Here is a 10,820-nt window from a genome sequence, read left to right on the forward strand (position 1 = left end):
TTTTGGAGTTAACTTTATGTACCTTTTCAGACTCTCTAAAAATGAAAAGGACCGAGTTATCCTTGTCGTTAGGCTCGTTAAAATTATTAAATAGCGACAAACTTGTCTTTAGACGAGAACGAGTTTCACTATCACTAGGCTCGTTAAAACATAGCGATGGGCTTGCCCGAAGGGCAGGTTATAGAACAAGCATATGTTATCCTCCTCAAGCTTGACAAAAATAAAGAGGTACTGGTCAGCAATGACTGGGGAAAAATTGGGAAAAATCAAGAAAACTTTGATGGTAGCAGGTCGCTCTTGAACATGACACTTTTCCTCCGTGCCACAATCGGGTTGGGTTGTTTCATTCACCGGTCACATCACCATGGTCTCGCCATACCATCCATATTTGGGGTAATGCTACCGATCCATCGCATCAGTGTCACCATATGTTCAAGAGAAGTCGTTCAGAAAGAGTCAACCGGGTCTCATCCACTGCCATACATTATCCTTCATCCATTCATGACCGCCATCCTGAATCATATGTCACAGATCGTTTTCACCTCCATTAAAGTCATTAGCTCCGTTCCGTGTCGCTAATGTGGGATTCATTAAGGCCCTCCTTTGACGGATCGCTTCTTGTCGACCTCATCTCATTATCCAAGAAGTTGATCTAGGAACAACCCCTTCAGTACTTTGAAGCTTGCATGCCTCAATGGCAAGTTTCTCACTTCCGGCGACAGGTATACATCAATGACCTTCGACCAGAAGATTTTGCGTGGTGTTCGATGCCAAGTCCTTTATTCACACCACGTGAATTGTACTGCAGTACCTTGAGGGTCATTATCATTATCGGTGATTCCTCTCGCGCTTGTTAACGGTTTACATCATTGACCGGTAATCAAGCGATGTCTTTCCATGTTCGACTTCAGCGCAATTCTCACATGGATCGACTTGTACTTAGAGTGAAGATCGAACGAGTTTGAAGACCTCAGATCTAGTTTCATCCATCCGGGTTGCGATATATATTCAGGAAAAATAAAGACATTTGACATGTACATCATTGCAGCAGATGGTCATCCTACTCAAAGGATGATATTTTCACCAAAATTATTAGTCTATCATCAGACGATCGTCTGTTCTATGTACAAAAAATGAATTTATAAAGCTGAGCATGGGAATGCCCGCCTCAGCTAGATCATGAAAACAGTATGAATCATAATGTATTGTATTGTATTTTATTACAGGTCTCCTCCCAGCAGATGGATGAACTTCAGACCCTCCTGGATAAAGCATTTCACCCGATAAACGGCCTCATACTTTAGGGGGCAACTGTTATAGACATTTTTGTGCCTTACAACATTAAGCATGAAATGTCCATAAACTAAGGGATCCAAAGTCCCTAAACATGTTGTTCCTACCCCTAGAGGAACAAGGAAAACTAACCACAACAATTCACAGAAGTTCTCCACCTGAAAACACTAAAAAACAAGCCAATTCTGGATCACGTCAACTGCTCCACTGAGCATCTGTGTTGAATGTCAACTGCTCCACTGTCTACCTGCGTTGAATGTCAACTCCAACAAAGGCTACCTGCGCTGAGCGAGTTTGGACATGTGGCAGAGTCATTCCTCAAGGTGTCAATGCCCAGGAAGCTTCCAAAATGACACTTGCATCAAGGAATTCGACTGGTGATGAGTAAGAGGTTCCAAATCTCCAAGTGGAAGCAAGAACCTCCAAGTGGACTCAAGAACTGACAAAGGGAGAGGACACTAGTCAGATCTCAAGCTGACTCATCCTCTCTCCAAACATCTATATATAGATCTCTCCTCCATGAGATCTAGAGGCTGGAATTTGGTAATTGCAAAGAATTGATGTTGGTTTGCGGCTGGATACATTGGGTGTTTATGCTTTGAAGGAAGTTGAAGAAGGAATTCCATTCTGCTGAGAAGGAGATGCTGGATTGGAGCCCCATGGGTTGTATCTCTTCCTAAACCCTGTTACTTTCAATAAAGCTATCTTGATTCTTTCCTATATGATGGTGTATTTTGTATTATTGCATTAGTATATTTGATTTACTTCTAATCCTGAATCATTTATGAATATGTATATTGGCCTTTGTATTGTGTTCTTCTCTTGTCGCAAGTAGTTGTTCTCTTGTCACAGGTAGCTGTTCTCTTGTGATCTCATGGGATTCAAGTAGCTGTTCTCTTGAGCAAGCGAGGAGATGAGTAGCTGTGGACATAGAAAGGGAAGAGGATCTAGATCGAGGGACAAATGGAAGACAATGGTAAGTCTGCCAATCTCCCCTCTTTCACATTTCATAAAGGAAGAAATCATAATAGCTGTATTCGTTTGTTGCTAAGGCGCTGTCACACCTTAGGTGGATAGGATCGTCCTGCATAGGCATTTTTCCCCACAACACTCTCCAGGCCACATTAAGGCCCTGAATTCTTTGCACTCCCTTGTTGAGTAGTTGTGGCACATCCAAATTGATTCGGACATCCCAAGGGACCACATGTATGACGACATAGATGAGATAGTGGCTTACCTTACCGATATTCAGTATAGTCAAAATGAAATACTGGCTCAATTGGACAGTGTCCTGCATAGTCACCATCACACTAATGATCACCTTCACAACTTGGAAGCAAGAGTGGAACATATTGGTTTCCACATTCATGATTGTGTTGGATACTTTGTTTCTCACCCTATACTCCCCCCCCCCCCCCCCCACCCTCTTCCTTGATTTGATGATGTCAGTTCTAGTCTCTTTTTTAGTTATTACTAGTATGACATGGCTTTTGTGCCTCAAAAAAATAATGTATGCTAAGTGTCCTTTTTGGTATCCTCCAGTCCCCAACCTAAAAAAGTCTAGTCGGAATGAGAGTGTGGGGATTGTCGAGACAAATTTTCTATGTTATGCCATTTTGAAAATCTAATGAAAGTAGTTCGATCGACAAAAAAAAGTGTTAAATATAATTATTAATATATTATAATTTTTTTATATAACAACTAATATTATGTTAGATCTAATACCTTTGTGATCCATATTGTAGATAAATGTCTTTTGGATTAATCACATCATTAGGATTTGGTCGACGTTTCAAACCAACTAATGTGGGTCATCCTTAGGACAAGGTGAGAAAATCAGTTAATCTTTAAGAATAAATAGCATGGATGCATCATTGCAAAGAGTTAGTCGTAGGTGATTAGTTAATCAAGAAAAATTCTAAAATGGCAGTAAGGAAATATTTATTAAAATATTAAAATTTTAGTTAAAAAATAGTTGTTAGGAAGCATAATTATATATATTGATAATGAATAATAATACTATATGGGATAAAAATTAGTTACAAAGTAATATTTATGTATAAAGAAGTTGTAAAGAATAGGTCATAAATTAATTAGGGGTTAAGAATGAGCTATAACTATTAAAAATAGTTGTTAGGGGTTTACATAACCCAATTAATTAAAATATTAAATAAGAATAGGGTTAAAAGTTAGTTCCAAAATATTATATATTTATAAAGGATAATGTTAAGAGTGGTTAAGAATAGGATTCAAAATATTATATATTAAAAGTAATTAGTATCTTAATTATTATAATTATGTTAAATAAATATTGTCAAACTATTATAAATTAATAAAGGGGCCTAAATATTTATTTCAATTATCTTTAAAAAAGAGCGATAATACAGGCTACAAAATATTATATATGATATATTTATAAAGAAAAGGATAGGAGTGAACTAATTCTAATAATGATAAACAAATAAACTAGAATATGGTGGATTAAAAAAAGGCGGGGAGGGGGGAGACAGGGGGTGTGGAATCACGAAGAGAGGGCCAAAACCCAGCTCTTACTCAATTTCCAACCATCATCCATGTTTATATTTCTAGCATGCCTCTTAATCTCAATAGCCTCCCTAAGCTTCCTATGGTGGAAATGATCAACCCTCGTAATGACTCTAGAGTCCTCAATGAATACATGGTGTTTTTATTTCTCCGCATGTTCAGCTAGAGCCAATGAGTGGGAAAGATTGTGCCTAATGTCAGCAACATGCTCATGGATCATCTAGTTAATTGACAAACTCGTTTCTCCAATATATGGAGTAACACAGGAATATATGGTTATATATATTTTTTTCTTTTTATAAAAAAACCAAGTTTCAATGGGTATATTTTATATTAATCCTTGTGATCTCTTTTGGATTGTGAATTCAAGGAATTTGAGTGGAAATAAAATCATTGGTTTTCTCCCAACATAATCTAGAAACGTGAGAGGCATCGAGGATATGTAAGTCCTTTGTACTTGATTTGTGTAATAAGTATCTATACTTGATTTGTGTAGCCTACAAATGTGTGCCATAGTAATGTTTTCTTCCACATCACTAATTAATGTACCCATTGCCACTTTAACAAAACAATAACATAGTGTGATATCTCTTCAATTCAGAGACCTTTCTGCTAACCAATTATTAGGTCTCATTCCTCAAGAACTTGAGTAGCTACATAATTAGTCTGACCATAAGTTCCTTGAAATGGATTATAAAATATGACTCATTTAAAATGTTCATAGTTATTCGGAAAATAACTCTGGAGTTATATCATATATAGGATATTGAATAACAACATTTTATCAAGGGAGGTGTGATATTAGTTGAACAATTGTTTCAGCCTTACAACACTGTAAGAATTCATTTGAATCCCATCCCCTATTCTAAGTTCATTTTGTTCTGAAATTAAAAAGGAAATAATATTCATATTTCGAGTTCATGTACTGATTTATACTAGAAATGATTTCAATTGTTTCATAGAAATTTCTCCTACAACAATGTGTGTGGTAATATTCCTATCATAAATAACTTTACAAGATTTACCCTAGAAAGGTGTAGATATAATGTAAACATTTACTTTTGGGTTAAATTTGGTATTATTTCTAGTTATTAGTTGATTTGTGCATTTCATCTAACAATATTGATTGTTGCATCAACTTTCTAGGAAATCCAGGTCTTTGTGGCAATTGGACTGGATCACTTTGTGAGATAAACTCCAAACAATCAAAAGGTGAAACATTAAATAAATTTTAGATTCCATAGATTAGTTATGTTTTGTGATAAAAATTTCAATGCAATTATATTTATAAGAGTATTAAGTTGATTTTGAAAATGGATAGCTTAAGTCTTAACACTGGCTATTGTTTGCATTTAGGTTGGGCTCAATTTTATCAGTACGTATGATTTTTATAATTCTCTACTATTCAAATCATCCTAAACCTTTTACCAAAGGGTCAGAAAACAAAATGGGTCAACGTATTATTTCCATGGGACTTAATAATTATATCAACATCAATATGTGTCCCTTGTTTAAAAAATTCTTTCATATCTTGACTAGGTTCTCCGAGTCTAGTAATATTTCACATGGACATGGCCCTCCACATGTATGATGACATAATTAAAAACACGGAAAATTTGAATGAGAAATATGTAATTGGTTATTATGCTACAAACACAATTTATAAATGTGTTCTCGAGAATTGGAAGCCAGTTGTTGTTAAAAGAATATACACACATTATCCACAAGGTTTGCACCAATTCGAAACTAAGATTGAGACTGTTGGAAGAATCAAGCATCATAATATTATGGGTTTTCATGGTTATTATCTTTCTCCACATAGAAATTTGTTTTTCTATGACTACGTGGTGAATGGAAGTCTATGGGACATCTTAAACCCGTCTAGAAATTTACACGTATAATGGTCATATAGACTTTAGCAGAAGATTCTAACTAGCCTTTCATATATAGTGAATGATTTCTAATGGCCTACTTGGATAATCCAAGCAATGCATTTTGTATTTAGGATCTTCAAAGATGATAAAGATAGACTGGAACACGCGTCTAAGGATTTCTTTGGGAGCTGCACAAGGTCTAACATATCTCCATCATGACTATAACCCATGTATTATTTACAAAGATATAAAAACTTCCACCATTGTCTTAGATAACAATTTGAAGCTCATTTTCAGACTTTCGCATTGCCAAATGTATCCCTTTTGCAAAAACCCACACCTCTACCTATGTTATGGGTACCATTGGTTATATTGACCTTGAATATGCAAGGACATCTAGGCTTAATGAGAAGTATGATGTGTACAACTATGAAATTGTTCTTTTAGAGCTAATAATAGGGAGGAAAGATGTGGATAATGACTCTAATTTTCTTCAGTTGGTAAGACGATAATGCTTCTTAATTTGCTTCAGTTGGGATTGTCCTTTTGTTAATTGTGAAGCTAGTTTGTTTTGGGATATTGCATGGACGAATAGACTAAAGAAATAACCTTGGTTTATTTAAAATGGGAATTTGAATACGGATTTTATCAAAGTAGTTAATGATATAGTAAGGGAAACTATAGACGAAGAAGTAGCAGCAACTTGCACAGGTCTTGGGATTGTAAGAAAGGTCTTCCATCTTGCATTTCTTTGCAAAAAGAGACAACCTTTTTACCATCCCACCATGCATGAAGTTACCATAGTTTTGTATTCATTAGTACCTGCTTCTAAACAAGCTTCGGGTATCTGATTAAACCAACCATCCCCCAGCAACAACTACATGATATATTTGGATGAGTACGTGGAAGGCAATCAAAAAGAAGTTCTCAGGAACACAAGCAACACTTCTAATGGACATTTTTTTATGAGATTTGGCAAGGTTATTTCACATAACATTGCTTGTATATTACGAAGGCTTGAAGAAGGCTTAGATGGAGCTCACAATCAAAATTGTATCCAATTGTCCAATCTTCCATATTGTTGCGAGTGGAAAATAAAGTTAGTCTCTTACATCCACAGCTCAAATTTGGTAATTTTGTTTATGGAACATAGTCTACTAGAAAATTCAGAGCTTGGTAGTTAGATAAAATGAGAGTTCTTAGTGTTATGAGCCGATGCTTTGTGCGTGGTTTTGCAGAGTGGCCAGTTAGAATATCTGTAACATTTATGTTGCTCGAGTGGTTGCCTAATTGAAGTTTAGCAACCTATATATGACATCCAATAGGAAATTGTGTAGTACCCAAACATGAACTTGAATATTGTTGCTTTAAGATGTGAAACATTGTCGAAAGAAGATATAGATCATCTTACAAGACAATAATGAGCATCTTTTGTCAACCCTCATCCCTCAAATACAAAGGCTTGATCTGGTCTAGAATGGAGTCATCTTTCCTTCGTTGCATGACAACAATGTATACACTTAAAATTGTTAATGGCGGATATATGTGTACATGAAGAATATTGTATGTTTCTTTATTAAATATCAGACCTTGAATGTAGCTTTTCTTGCGAGAAGTGAGTATTGTTTTCATCTTTCTTCTTTTGCCTATTTGTTTGATGATTTTTCCCCTACCAAGCTTTGGGGTCGAAATAATCTCCATAGGAAAACCATGTTCTCAAGTAGGGTTTCAATATTTGTTAGGAAACTATGCACTCTAGGTGGGTTTGCACCTCCAATTAAGGAGAGAATTTACGCATATTCTACCTTGTTGGATTAAATTCCCAACAAGATAGAATGGAAAATCCTCTGTATTTTGTGTTTTGAAATTTTGAGGTGAATTGTACACTATGTGAAATTTAAACATGGCAATAATGGATATCATGTGTGTTCTTATTAAGTGTTTTTCTTCAACTATTTATGTGTGAGGATGGGGTGGATTAGATTGATATCGATAACAGATGGCAGACTGGCACATGTTATTTCTTCAACCAAATAGGTGTTGTCGTGTGAAAAATGAGTAGGTTATCCACCTGATATGATGCAAATTCTCTTTTATCTTTGTTACCAAACATATGGCAGCTGATTTAGTGAGGAAACTAACACTTCTTTATGAAAATCATTTAATTATATGATGAATCAATAGTTGGGATTTTCATACATTACAAATAATAATATCAAACAAGGGATTTTTTAAAACATTCATTGCACAAGGTACAATAATGTTGCCAAAGTCATTCTGGAACCATTAGAGATACTTGTGGTCTTAGTGTTGGGTGCAAAATCCATTACTCATTCAAGGTTGTTGTGTTCATTGTAGCAGTTAGTATGTACTCTTGTGAAATTAATTGAAGCAAACATATACTTTGGGTCATGGAATAATTGTATTGCTTGATCATTGTGCTAAGAACCTTCAATGGGGTTGAGGTTAGGTGCAAATTAGGTTCCATAGGTACTCGCATAACTTTTTAAAGGGTGTTAGCTCAATGGAAGAGCACTTGCCTTGTAAGAAGGAGGTTCATTGTATCTTAACACGAATTAATTAATGATATTGTAGCTTTTTTTAATTAAATACTTTTTATATTGATTTATTTCATTTGATGAGATGTTTTTCTGTGTTCATTGTTTTATATTCTCAAAAGAGACAAAAGTGATGTTGTATTGTATTTAAATATATATTTTTATTGTCTTTAGGGAGACAATAGCTAGGATTAAAGACATTGTCTCTATAAAGAGAATATGTCTTTAATCCCAACTATTGTCTCTAAGAGACGAAAGTGGCATTGTCTCCTAAGAGACAATAATGCTTGTGTTATGCATTGTCTTTATAAAGACAATTTTTCAAAACAATAATTTGAGACACTCGGTTAAAGAAAATATTTAAAACAATACACAAATTTTTGTTGTGTCAAGTTAAGATAATTTACCCAAAAAAATGTTTCAAATATTGTCTTAAACCCCCTATATGTAGTAGTGATGGTATTTTGAAATTAAGATAAAATGTGTTATTATCTTTAGCCATTCCTTAATCTGATATTTAATTCAGTTAATTTTCTGATAATTTATATATTTTATTAGCATGGATCCGAGGATTATTATATTTAGCCATTCCCTAGTCTTATTCCCTAGTCTTATTTTTAATTCAATTAATTTTCTGAAAATTTATATATTTTATTAACATAAATCCAATTATAAATCAAATAAATATTTTAGAAAATAATCAAAATGGTATTCCAAAGACATCTATTAGAAAACAAGAAGATTCCTCATTATATTCTATATTATAGAACTACAAGATTCCTCATTATATGCAACTACTTTTAATAGAAGTTTAATCTCTATTAGTGAATCAAATTCAACAACTCCCATGTGCAGCAAGAAGGGATTCACACGAAATAAGAAAAGAAACATCATCAATCGGGGATAACCATGAGCATCTGTTTCAGGGATTCCATCTGATGGCGAGGGAGTTTGGTGGACACAACAATACTCTTTCCTCCTTCTCTTCCGGGGAACATCATCATCTGTCCAATTCCTTTCAAGGAAGAAGCCTGCACACTCACTGGCCTCCCCCATCCGTGGTCGATCTCGTAAACAGGAAATTTGGGAGACATCCATGTCATTACAATGTAATCGCTACATAAATTTCCAAGAGTTGGGTCAATGTTGCCGCTGCCAAGATGAGATTCAACGTAGTCTACAAAATTATTGATGTGCACATCTGAGGCACAGCAAGAGATGATTTCTTGGATGAGAGCCGCAGCAAACACGATATCCTTCTCCACGATGAGACCTTGAGGGGGTCTCCTGAAACGAGTCCCCCTTCACCCCACCTTCCAACCACCCACCTCCCAACCTTGTTGGGTTATCTCTTTTTTGTAAATCTCTATATTTTAATCTGCCATTCAGCCTATACTTTCCCTCGGCCCCTTGGCCCGACTGCCCATAGGCTTATCTTTTTTTATCTTTATAATTTAATTTGCCAGTTCTTCAACCCATACCTTTTTCCATCAATCCCCTCGGCCCTTCGGCCCTTCTTGTCCCCACCCCTCCCAAGGGAGTAATGGGAGGGAGCTTGGGAAAGTTTCGAGAGCTTTGAAGACTATTTTTTGGGTAGAACTTCCCACAAAACATGAGCCTAAGTTGAAAAGGTCAAAGACATCCTTAACAAGGATATCATTAATTGAGAAATTGGAGCAATCTCTTGATAGGTTAAGGAAGCGTGTGGCACCTCGATGTAAGGGCGATATCTAGGATGTCATGATGATGAGTATTTCTTTTGTTGTTTATGTATATATATTGCAGAAGATTGTGTGTGCATATTGTATGTGGGAGTCAATGCTTAAACATTAGAGTTGCTTTACTTTTTCTATTAAGAATGACTAGAGAAACATATGTAAAATTGTTCCTTTGTATTTTTAATCCAAATTGTTTCAAAGACTCGTCATGTGTCATAATATATAAGGGGAAAGACTCACAGAAAAAAACACCCAGATTATACAAGAGAGATTATATATTTATTATTTATATATTTAAATTGATTTTAATATTTAAATAATTTGATTCAATATTAATTTTGATTATTATATAAATTATATAATTTTATTATTTTTATTATTATATAATATTACGACTCTATTAACCATTTTTATAAATTTTAGAAACTTCTAGTCATTCCCGATACTACCCAAATTCCCAACATTCGTTAATTCCAGAAACTCATACAACATAAAATTATGTTAATATACTACCCAAATTCCCAACATTCGTTAATTCCAAAAACTCATACAACATAAAATTATGTTAATATTTGCACATCATCATGCAAAGAAACGCTCACCAAGCAAATTAACCGAGTCATTCCAGCGCATCGAACCCTTACTATTTCACATGGATCCCAATAATAATATTGATCGTCAGATTTGTCGATCCTGTTACTCAATGCCTCTCTACGCCAGAAGAGCACAGAAATCAACCGAAAATAAATAAAATAAATAAAATAAATTATTTATAAAAAATAATTTAGAGCCAAATAAAATAAATTATTTATGGAAATTAATTTAATATTTAT

At 34.7% G+C, this 10,820-nt stretch overlaps 1 pseudogene; it reads left to right on the top strand.

The window, feature by feature from the left end:
• The first annotated feature begins 5,284 nt into the window (after window positions 1–5,284).
• On the top strand, window positions 5,285–6,562 carry LOC149138656 (LRR receptor-like serine/threonine-protein kinase SIK1; annotated as a pseudogene).
• Window positions 6,563–10,820: the final 4,258 nt, after the last annotated feature.

The sequence above is a fragment of the Pinus tabuliformis genome, chromosome X (genome assembly GCF_031772625.1).
Source record: "Pinus tabuliformis cultivar Carrire ecotype Pingquan chromosome X, CPIR1, whole genome shotgun sequence".
NCBI classification, from domain to species: Eukaryota; Viridiplantae; Streptophyta; class Pinopsida; order Pinales; family Pinaceae; genus Pinus; species Pinus tabuliformis.